The sequence below is a fragment of the Scardinius erythrophthalmus genome, assembly GCF_964197995.2.
Source record: "Scardinius erythrophthalmus genome assembly, chromosome: 6".
Taxonomy (NCBI): Eukaryota; Metazoa; Chordata; class Actinopteri; order Cypriniformes; family Leuciscidae; genus Scardinius; species Scardinius erythrophthalmus.
In genome coordinates, this window is record NC_138226.1 from 40,793,245 (window position 1) to 40,805,143 (window position 11,899).

Consider the following 11,899-nt stretch of genomic DNA (forward strand, 5'->3'; position numbering starts at 1 on the left):
CATCTCTCAGTACTTCGTAATACACCTGAAGTCTATGCTTTCTCCATCTTCGTTCAGCCTGTCTACATAGCCGTCTAAAACTATGTACAGTCTCGTTCAACCACGGCTCAGTTTTTTTCTTTAAGCATTTAGGTTTAAATGGAGCAACAAAATCTAAGACACTTATACAAGTAGAGTTGAAACGGTTAAAATGTTCATCCAAATCAATATTAGGAAGAGAGCTGTCTAAAAATTCACTATCACAGACGTTTATATTGCCCTTTATCAACTGACGTGAAACTTACATTATACGACCATTGCCGTAAATCAATGCAATAAGCTTTAAAGGCACAGTAACCTGTCACTCGCAGTGCATAACAAAACATAGTCCAATGGGACCCAATGCTGAACATTTTCAGACATAACAAGCACACTAAATTTGGCTATTATACCACTTGTGTCTAGACCAACAGTATATACTGAGATATGTACTATTAAAATATGTACTTTTACAGGCATTGCACAAATTGCAGAAGCTCTTGTAGAAACCTTAAATATTTTGTCTTAACTTTCCATCTTGTTAACTTATTTCTGTCAGGACCACTATCATCAAATACGATTGACAATTAGCATATGTTTTGGATTGGCGGTATGGTTCTGTTCTGGGCAGCCTAGCATGGATAAGAGCAGGGAGAGCAGCAATAACCCCCTTTAGGGTACACAGAACAGAATCAACATGAAAGTATTTCAGATTCCATTAATGTCAATATTTTAAATGTACAAGATAATTCGAAAATTTAGTCTAATTCAAAGGGGAATTAGAAGGCCAAATACTGACTGACGAGAAGTGGAGCTGGGGATGGAGGAGGGTAATTTGCTCCTGAGAAACGCGATAGCTGTTGATAATACTAGAGGAGCTGATATATGAATACAGTGATAGGCATCGTATTCCTATAGGTAGACGTGGATCAGCTGAGAGTCTTTGCTTTTTGAACCGGAAGTAGAAAATTGCTCTAAAAAATTCAAACTTATGGGTTTGAAACTTAAACATTATGACTTTGAGTCTTTACGTATTTTTTCCCTTCTCAAAAAATGTGTATCACCAATACTGTTAGCTTAGGGCAGTTGTGGCACGAACCTTATGTGGTGGTGTTCTAATAAATTTGTTCAGCAATAGATAGATATATGTAAAATGTTTGAAAATATATGTGAAATGCCTTAATCAATATATCACTGAATGTATCAAGTGTGTCTAATGTTCTACATGCTCCACAGGACATCACACACACTCTGAAAATACACATTCCTCAGATAACTGATGAATTTTATAGTAATATGTTTTAAATATTGCACTCCATCGACCTGGTAATTTAGTTGGTATTTGTCTGCTCTGGAATTTCTTACTGTATTAGAATCAGAAAAAAAAAACTAACTCTTTGAACATTGACCATTTCTAAAGAAATCAGCCCAGTGATTCACAAATATATGAAGCTGATCTGCAGCGAGTATCAGTATGTGACTGAGTATAACTCACTGCCTGGTGAAGATGTGCTGCTGTCTGAGCGCTTCACACAACCTCTGATCCTTCGGAAACATAGAGATCGAAAAGAGCGAGAAGAAGAGATCTGCTCCAGTGGAGAGAGCTTCCAGCAGGTCCTCAGCTCCAGGAGCAGTGGAGACTCTGTCCATCTCAACTCTCTGTTCGACCCAGATGACCACGGGATCAGTCCTAGTTCTGTGATACTGCAGGGAAATTCTGGAAACGGGAAATCTTTCACTGTGCAGAAGATCATGATGGACTGGGCATCTGGTGACCTCTACAAAGGGCGGTTTGATATTGTGTTCCACTTAAAGTGTAAAGAAATAAATCGTATTCCTGGCGAGAAGAGTTTGGTGGAGATCTTGAGCTGCAGTTGTAGTTTATCATCACATGAGATCTCACAGATTTCACAGCAGTCGCCAGAGAAGGTGCTTTTGGTCATTGATGGATTTGATGAGCTGAAACTCACACAGGACATTAATGACACGTGAGCACACACTGATCTGCTTCAGAAAGCCCCACCTGTGGACACTCTTTGTGCCCTGCTGAGGGGTCGAATCCTGCCAGAGTCTTTCCTGCTGGTCTCCTCCAGATCTACAGCTACGGACACACTCAGTAATCTGCTCAAAGGACCTCAGCGTTTCACTGAGATTGTGGGATTTTCAGAAAAGGGGGTGGAGGAGTACTTCCAGAAATTTTTTCAAAATGAGAAACTTTACAGGGAGGCTTATACATATGTGAAGGCAAATGAAACCCTCATCACTGCCTGCTCAATCCCTGTCGTCTGCTGGATCATCTGCACAACTATCCAGGAGCGATTCAAATATGGTGCAAATAAGACAAGCGGACTGGAAACCACCACCTCCATCTACGTGGACTTTGTGTGCACTCTTCTGGAGCATCACTGCCAGGGTTTGAGTCAGTCCGTCCCGACCCTGCTGAGGAGTCTGGGTCAGCTGGCAGAGAGAGGGATGCAGGAACAGCAAGTCCTGCTGGATGAGAAAAGTGTTAATGAAACCATTTCAGACCCTGCTGGAAATCCATTCTTGTGCAAGTTCTTGTTTAAGAGACGACTCCACCAGGAGACAATGTTCAGTTTCATGCATCTCAGCTTTCAGGAGTTCTTCACTGCTCTGTACTATGTCCTTCTGGACGAAGAAGAGTCCCAGAGGAAACTTACAAGGTCACTTTTAATGGATAGGTTCTCAAAACCACGTTTTGCAGCTGTGGTGCAATTTGCATTTGGTTTGTTGAATAAGGATGTGAGACTCACACTTAAAAAACATGGTCTGTTCATTCTTCCAAAAACACAGGCTCATCTGAAAGAATGGATTTTGGAAAAGGTTAAAGGTTGTTCCTTTTCTCCGGAAGCAGTATGTTTTGTTCTTCACTGTCTCTATGAACTTCACGAAGAAGACTTTGTGAAAGAAGCAGTGGAATCCTGGAAAAGGATTAATCCAGATGGTGAATTGCTCAGAAGAACAGACTTCTGTGCCCTGCTGTACTGCTCTCAGTTCTGTCAGAGCCAGGGTCGTTTCTAGGTTTTAAAAACATCAGGGGCTGAGCCTGAAACATCAGGGGCTGGTGTGGGTAATAAGATAACATGATTCGATACAGAGAATAATGTATATTTTAGGCCTATATGCAGGGGGCAGACTGGTTAAAAAATTCAGTCCTGGCACTGTTGCCACACCAGCCCATATTACCACACAGACACACACATTAAAATGTGAGGTAGTTAGGGGGGTTCGGGGGCATTCTCAGAGAAAATTTGGATTTCTCTGACCTACATATGTGCATTTTAAGGTGTTTGAAGGCCAACATTTTTTGATAACAATTATAGCTTTAAAAGCATGTCAGTGGGCAGTATACATAAATTATTTGTCGAGCAGATAACAGATTCTTAAACATGAGAATGAGGATAAATGTTGAAATTAATAATCCACACTAGAAAATGGAAATGCAAAATGTTTCTGCTTATAGTTGACAATACACAATCACATATTCCAAACAGGAATGGCCTTAAATGAGAAATCTTTCAAGGATTATTTTGCATAGATGTAAACTTTTTAACATTAAAGTTTGGTTTCAGCAACTTGTTTCTTTCTTGAGTTAATCAATGTTTTTGGCACTATTAAATTAAATCAGTTAAATTAAATTTCAATTGTTCACTCATAAAGACAGTCACTTGTCACCACCTACTGGTTTAAACATGCACACACTTTTTGTGTGCATGTAAATTTGTTGTAGATATAGATATTTGAAATAAAATAAAAATAAAAAGTTAAATAAATGCTTATTTCAGGCCTCCCATTTAAAATATAATTTTCAGTTGTCATTGCAATCATAATGTGAAATTGCTATGATGCATAAAATGAACAATTGAAGAAGTAAATTGACAAAGTCATTTGTAATGTTATTTTAATTATTTTGTAAAGTTTAAATGTGATTTCAAATGCAAAATTTCTCTCCTCTTCCTAATTGGCATAAGTTTATGACATGTCAATCATTATGTGAGTCAGCATAATTATCCTGCACTTTGCATGATGCTGTCCTGTACATTTCCTTGCCCTGTGCTCTGTGAAGAACGAATTGAATTTAAAATAAGCTAAGAAACACACAAATTGTCACAAGCTGGGCTCGAACTCTGGTCTCAGGTGTGGAGAGTGAGTGTTCTACCACTTAGCCACAGAGGAGGTAATGTTGGACCCAAACGAAACACTCAAGGCAAAACTCCAGGCAAAGTAGATTTATTCAAAAAAAGATACTTTGAAAGTCCAAAAAAATCCAACAAAAGTTCTTCTCACAAAGAGGTATTAAAAACAGATAATCCAAAATAAAAGATAACAGGAGAGAAATAAAATAACTCTACGAGGGGAGAAAAACACAATCAAATAACTCAGAATAGCTTACTTGGGATAGCTTAGATGACTTGAAAGGACTCAAGAGTCACAGCAAGGAGACACATAGCCAGGATTCAAAAACCGAGTGAGGAACAAGGGGGAAAAAACACATCTTAAATACTCTAGGGGAAACAAGGCACAGGTGACCTGGATAACGCCAACAAGGAAGAACTAAAGCAAAGGGGAACACAGGTGACCTCTAGAGGCCCGGACACAAACAACAGGAGGCAGGATGCTGACAGGACCCCCTCCTCTAGGAACAGCTCCTGACGTTCCTTCCAGAACACCCTGGCCTATGGGTGCGAAACTCTCGAATCAAAGAGAGTCCAGGATGTCCTTCGCTGGAACCCAGGAGCGCTCATCTGGCCCGTAGCCCTCCCAGTCCACCAGATACTGCAAAGAGTTCTGGACCCTCTGGGAGTCCAGTATCCGGCGCACTGTGAAGGCTGGCTGGCCGTCAATGATCCTGGGAGGTGGAGGGGGGTCTGCATGGGGGGGCAAAAGGAGAACAAGACAGGTTTTAGTAACGAAACATGAAAAGTGGGGTTAATTCTAAGGGAGTGAGGGAGAAACAAACGATAAGAAACAGGGTTAACTTTCCTTGCTATGCGAAAAGGGCCAATGTATTTCTGGGAAAGCTTCTTGGATTCAACCCGGAGGGGCAGGTTCTTGGTGGCCAACCAAACTCTTTGACCAGCTCGGAAATTAGGGGCCATCCAGCGGCGGCGTTTAGCCTGGCTTTGGTATCTCTGGGAGGTCCGAAGGAGGGTACGTCTGGCCTTCTTCCATGTCCGCCTACAGCGTAGGACAAAGCGCTGGGCCGAGGGAACACCAACTTGCACCTCTTCCTCTGGAAATAATGGAGGGGTGTATCCAAACTGGCATTCGAAAGGGGACAATCCAGTGGCTGAGGACTGGAGGGTGTTGTGGACATATTCAGCCCAAACGATATAGGTGGCCCAAGACGTGGGATTACTGGCCGCCACACAGCGCAAGGTTGTTTCCAGATCCTGATTAATCCTTTCCGTCTGACCATTAGACTCTGGATGGAACCCAGACGATAGGCTGGCGGAGGCCCCAATAAGCCTGCAGAAGGCCCCCAGAACCGGGACGAGAATTGGGGACCTCGATCGGAGACTATGTCCATTGGAATCCCAAATATCCGGAAGACATGGTTCATGCGGAGCTCAGCAGTCTCCTTAGCTGAAGGCAGCTTGGGGAGGGGAATAAACCGAGCAGCCTTAGAGAACCGGTCTACAACCACTAGGATGACTGTGTTGCCCTGGGATGGAGGGAGTCCTGTAACAAAGTCCAGAGAAAGGTGTGACCACGGCCTGCGAGGAACAGGTAAGGGATGGAGCAGTCCCTAGGGTCGCTGACGTGTTGACTTTCCCTAGTTGCACACAGGGCAGGCTTCAACATAGACCTGAACATCCTTCTTGATGGACGGCCACCAAAACCGCCGCTGGAGGAAGTCCAGTGTGCGAGCACTACCTAGATGGCATGTCAAGGGTGACTCATGACCCCACTGCAAGACCCGGGCTCGAACAGAGAGAGGAATGTACAGGCGTCCGGCGGGACCACCACCTGGGTAGGGCTCAAGGACAAGGGCCTCTCGTACCACTCTTTCTAGTTCCCACTGAAGAGGTGCGACAATCCTAGAACTCGGAATAATCGATGCCAAGGGCTTCTCTTGTATTTTGGGAGAGTAGGCTCGAGATAGGGCATCTGGCTTGACATTCTTAGTGCCAGGTCTGTAAGACAGGAGAAACTGGAATTGATTAAAAAGCAGGGACCATCGCGCTTGCCGAGGGTTCAACCGCTTTGCCTGCTGGAGATATTCCAGGTTGTTGTGGTCTGTGAGAACCTGGAAAGGATGCTAAGCCCCCTAAAGCCAGTGGCACCACTCTTCCAAGGCCTGTTTTACCGCAAGCAACTCTCGATCCCTCACGTGGTAGTTGCGCTCAGCGTCAGACAGGCGGCAAGTCATGAAGGCACAAGGGTGTAATTTTCCATCCTCACCCCTCTGTGACAGGATGGCTCCCACCCCCACCTCAGAGGCGTCCACCTCCACCACGAAAGGTCTTTCTGGGTCAGGGATAACCAGGATCGGAGCAGAAGTGAAGCGGCGCTTGAGATCCTCAAAGGCCCCTGCTGCCTCTGGACCCCAGTGAATCTTGGTCCCTCCTCCCTTGGTAAGTGCCGTCAAGGGGACTACCACAGAGCTGAAATCCTTAATGAACTTTCTATAAAAGTTAGAAAAGCCAATGAAACGTTGAACCTCCTTGACTGTGGCAGGGGTGGGCCAGTTGTGGACTGCTTTGACTTTCTCGGGGTCCATCTCCAGGTGGCCAGGAGTGACGACAAACCCGAGAAACTGAGTCTGGGAAACATGAAATTCACACTTCTCAGGTTTTACGTAGAGATGGTTGTCAAGGAGTCTCTGTAGAACCCTGCTAACATGCCCCTCATGCTCCTTCAGTGACCTTGAGAAGATGAGGATATCGTCCAGGTATACGAAGTAAAACACATTAAGCATGTCCCGGAGAACATCATTAATCAGGGCCTGGAATACTGCGGGGGCATTTGTGAGCCCGAACGGCATCACCAGATATTCATAGTGACCCGTGGGGGTGTTGAAGGCCGTCTTCCATTCGTCTCCTTGCCGGATCCGCACAAAATGGTAAGCATTGCGGAGATCCAGTTTAGTAAAAATGGAAGCCCCTTGAAGCAACTCAAAAGCAGTGGCCATGAGAGGAAGGGGATATCGATTCCGAACCGTGATCTTGCTGAGACCCCGGTAATCAATACAAGGCCTTAGACCCCCGTCTTTCTTTTCTACAAAAAAGAAGCCCACCCCAGCTGGGGAAGTAGAGGCACGGATGATGCCGGCTGCCAAGGACTCCTTAATGTAGGTATCCTAGTGTTCAGGGGAGGATAAGGAGAAGACCCGACCCCTAGGAGGGCAGGAACCGGGGAGTAGATCAATAGCACAGTCGTAAGTGCGGTGAGGTGGTAAGGAAGTAGCCCGGGACTTGCTGAACACTGCCTTAACTCAATGGTAAACACTGGGGACACGGGAGAGGTTGACTTACTCTTGAAACTCTGTACTAGGGGCTGAGGGACTCTGAAGCATGCAGGTGAGTTGACAAGTGGAACCCCAGCTTAGAATGGTACCAGTAGGCCAGTCGATCTGGGGATTATGTCTGCGCAGCCAAGGGTGACCCAGGATAATATGATACTCAGGGAAGTCAATGAGATAGAAGGTCTCCTCCTGCTGGTGTTGAAAGATGGTAAGTCGCAGGGACTGAGTAGCCTCTGTAACTTTGCCTGGCTTCAGAGGTCTGCCATCCAAGGCTGTAACTGCCTGGGGTTGAGGAAGTAGTTGGGTAGGGATCTTAAGTTCCTTAGCCAAGGTTAGATCCAGGAAATCACCTGCGGAGCCAGAATCGATCATAGCCTGGACCTGATGCTGGTGGCCCTCCCAGGACAGAGTGGCTGGAATAGCTAAGACAGCGTTAGTAGGAGGAGCTCTAATTTTCCCCATCACAGCCCTCCTGTAGCCGGGCGGGGACATGCGTTTCCCGAACGCTCGGGGCAGGTGGAGCGGAAGTGGCCAGAAACCCCGCAGTAGAGGCATCGACGCTCCCTCATGCGACGTTCCCTTTCGTTGGGAGAAAGCCCGGAACGGCCTAACTGCATATCCTCTGGGGAATCCTGGAGTTGTTCAAGGGGCGGGGAAGCTCTGGACGAAGGAACACCAACTGGAGAAACAGAGCTGCTCAGAGGAACTTGGGAGTGAGAGACCTGGCGGCGAGCCGCTCTCCGCTCTCTAAGACGATTGTCCAGGCAGATGGCCAATGCTATGAGGGACTCAAGATCTGAAGCTGGTTCTCGGGTGGCAAAATCTGCCGTGCTGCGGGAACCCTGACGGAGAGAGAGTAGGCGCTTGGAAGCTTCCCGATGATCAAACACCCGCTTGAACTCATTCACAAATTCCATGTAGGAGTCACAACAGGCATCCTGGGATTGCCACACCGCAGAGGCCCAGGAGAGCGCTTTGTCCGAAAGAAGGGTAATGGTGTAAGCAATCTTGGAACGGTCTGTGGGAAAACTTGAGGGTTGAAGCTCGAAGGTGAGGGTGAGGAAACCCTGGCAGGAACTTGGATCTCCAGCAAAGGGCTTGGGAGGTGGTAGTCTGATGTTGAGCTATCACCACCAAAAGGTCCTTGGAACCGAGTGTTTCTGAGTCCATGTCTGACTCGATTTTTCTGTCACAAGCTGGGCCCGAACTCGGGTCTCAGGTGTGGAGAGTGAGTGTTCTACCACTTAGCCACAGAGGAGGTAATGTTGGACCCAAACGAAACACTCAAGGCAAAACTCCAGGCAAAGTAGATTTATTCAAAAAAAGATACTTTGCAAAAGTTCTTCTCACAAAGAGGTATTACAAACAGATAATCCAAAATAAAAGATAACAGGAGAGAAATAAAATAACTCCACGAGGGGAGAAAAACACAATCAAATAACTCAGAATAGCTTACTTGGGATAGCTTAGATGACTTGAAAGGACTCAAGAGTCACAGCAAGGAGACACATAGCCAGGACTCAAAAACCGAGTGAGGAACAAGGGGAAAAAACACATCTTAAATACTCTAGGGAAAACAAGGCACAGGTGACTTGGATAACGCTAACAAGGAAGAACTAAAGCAAAGGGGAACACAGGTGACCTCTAGAGGCCCGGAGACAAACAACAGGAGGCAGGATGCTGACACGAATAAAATGGTTGATGGTTTGTGTGTGATTTTCATATTTTAGTGTTTTCATATGAATAAAGAATTACATTTACATTATTGTAACCCAGGCTAAAAAAAAAAAAAAAAAAAAAACATTTGTAGTCTGAGTCAGTGTTATGAATAGAGTAGACTAAATAACCAAGGAATGTAAAGGAAATAATAAATAATAAGATAAAAGATGAAATACAACATATTTCATCTTAGATATGGTTTATTACAATATAATGCAATGTAAATAATTGCAGAAACTTTGTTCCATCTTTGAGCTCGTGATCTGTGCTGCGCAGGTGAGAACGTGTAATTAGGTCAAGCGGACTCTGCCCCCTAGGAAAAGCTGGAGGAGAAAAGATAGAGAAAACACGAGAAGAGAAGCGTGAGCTAGAAGTTGTGCAAAATCTTGTTATTAGATTTTATTGAGAGATATATTTGCGAGGAACAAACCCTGGATGTTTTGTAGATATTTTGTTTAGAAGCAAAGTTGAATAGTTTTCGGAAAGGTCTTCCCAGCTAGAATTTTTTTGTTCTAAAAATGTTCTGAGAACATTATCTTGAAATGTTCGTATAATGTTTTCAGCGGCTAGTTTTATTTTAGTTCCCAGAATGTTCTCGTAAAAGGTAGGAAAACATTCTCTAAAAACATTCCAAAAATGTTTAATGATAACATTATTAGAACATTATACCCTAATGTTCTTATGACATTTTTAGCGGGTAGTTTTATTTAAGTTCCCAGAATGTTCTTGTAAAAGGTAAGAAAACATTCTCTAAAAACATTCCAAAAATGTTTAATGATAACATTATTAGAACATTATTCCCTAATGTTCTTATGACATTTTTAGCGGGTAGTTTTATTTAAGTTCCCAGAATGTTCTCGTAAAAGGTAAGAAAACATTCTCTAAAAACATTCCAAAAATTTTTAATGATAACATTATTAGAACATTATTCCCTAATGTTCTTATAACATTTTCAGTGGGTAGTTTTATTTAAGTTCCCAGAATGTTCTCCTAAAAGGTAGGAAAACATTCTCTAAAAACATTCCAAAAATGTTTAATGATAACATTGTTAGAACATTATTCATAATGTTCTTATAACATTTTTAGCGGGTAGTTTTATTTAAGTTCCCAGAATGTTCTCCTAAAAGGTAGGAAAACATTCTCTAAAAACATTCCAAAAATGTTTAATGATAACATTGTTAGAACATTATTCCCTAATGTTCTTATAACATTTTTAGCGGGTAGTTTTATTTAAGTTCCCAGAATGTTCTCCTAAAAGGTAGGAAAACATTCTCTAAAAACATTCTAACAATGTTTAATGATAACATTGTTAAAACATTATTCCCTAATGTTCTTATAACATTTTCATTGAGTAGTTTTATTTAAGTTCCCAGAATGTTCTCCTTAAAGGTATAGATAACATTCTCTAAGAACACTCTAAAAATGTTTTGTGATGACCTTCTATCAAGTCAAGTCAAGTCATCTTCATTTATATAGCGCTTTTAACAATGTAGATTGTCTCAAAGCAGCTTTACAGAGATAAGCGTATAATTTAAGGTAACAGAGATTGTTTCGGCTTTACAGCAGAGTTAAGTTATTTCCATCTAAAGTTAGTTTTAATTGATTTGGTTCCGTTGCAATGATCATTTGTTATTAAATTAGGGGCCGCTAAGACGACACCATTCTCTCTACACAGACTTTAAACGCGAACCTGTGAGAAACGCTGATGGCGGTCACATGCGCATTTAGAATGGGTTCTATAGTTATGTGCGTTAGAATATACGCAGGTTTGGAATTCCCTACAAGCCAAGCCTAAACAAAATACTTGTCTTTCCTTATAAATTTGATAAGGAATTTTATTTTATTTGTTGCTTTGGGGTAGGACCGCAAGACGAATTTTCCCGACAACGCCTTATCTGTAGAGTGGTAGTGGGATCCTCCATAGGGAGAGACTAGTTGGCACTTCAGCACTGCGTTGTCATCGGTCCAGGTGAAGGTCCTTCGTCAGATCTGGATACGGCCTGGATCCGGCAGGCTGCAGGAAAAACCTTGGGATAAACACAGACACTAAAATTAGCGTAGATGCCATTCTTCTCGTGATGTAACGAGTACATCAGGATTTTTGGGAAGTGTTCCCGGTTCCGGCTGACCTAATCTATGCAGCATAGCATTAAATTATAGAAGTCTATAATGTATTATGTGAAAGCTAGGTCAAAGAGATGTGTCTTTAATCTGGCTTTGAACTGACAGAGTGTGTCTGCTTCCCGGACAATGGTAGGAAGACTGTTCCAGAGTTTTGGTGCTAAATAGGAGAAGGATCTACCGCCAGCAGTCGATTTTGATATTCTAGGTATAATCAACTGGCCGGAATTTTGAGATCGTAATAGACGTGACGGACTATAATGCGTTAAGAGCTCGCTCAAGTACTGCGGAGCTAAACCATTCAGTGCTTTGTAAGTAATCAGCAATATTTTAAAATTTATGCGATGTTTAATAGGGAGCCAGTGCAGTTTTGACAGAACCGGGCTAATATGGTCATACTTCCTGGTTCTGGTAAGAACTCGAGCTGCTGCGTTTTGGACCAGCTGTAGTTTGTTTATTAAGCGTGCAGGGCAACCACCCAGTAGAGCATTACAATAATCTAGCCTTGAGGTCATGAACGCATGAACTAATTGTTCCGCATTTGTCAATGAG

At 43.3% G+C, this 11,899-nt stretch overlaps 1 pseudogene across 1 annotated transcript; it reads left to right on the top strand.

Annotated features, from left to right (window-relative positions):
• Window positions 1–1,464: 1,464 nt before the first annotated feature.
• Window positions 1,465–3,060, top strand: LOC308691848 (NACHT, LRR and PYD domains-containing protein 1 homolog; annotated as a pseudogene). The gene has a single exon. The product of its transcript is annotated as an NACHT, LRR and PYD domains-containing protein 1 homolog (transcript).
• The last annotated feature ends 8,839 nt before the right edge of the window (window positions 3,061–11,899 follow it).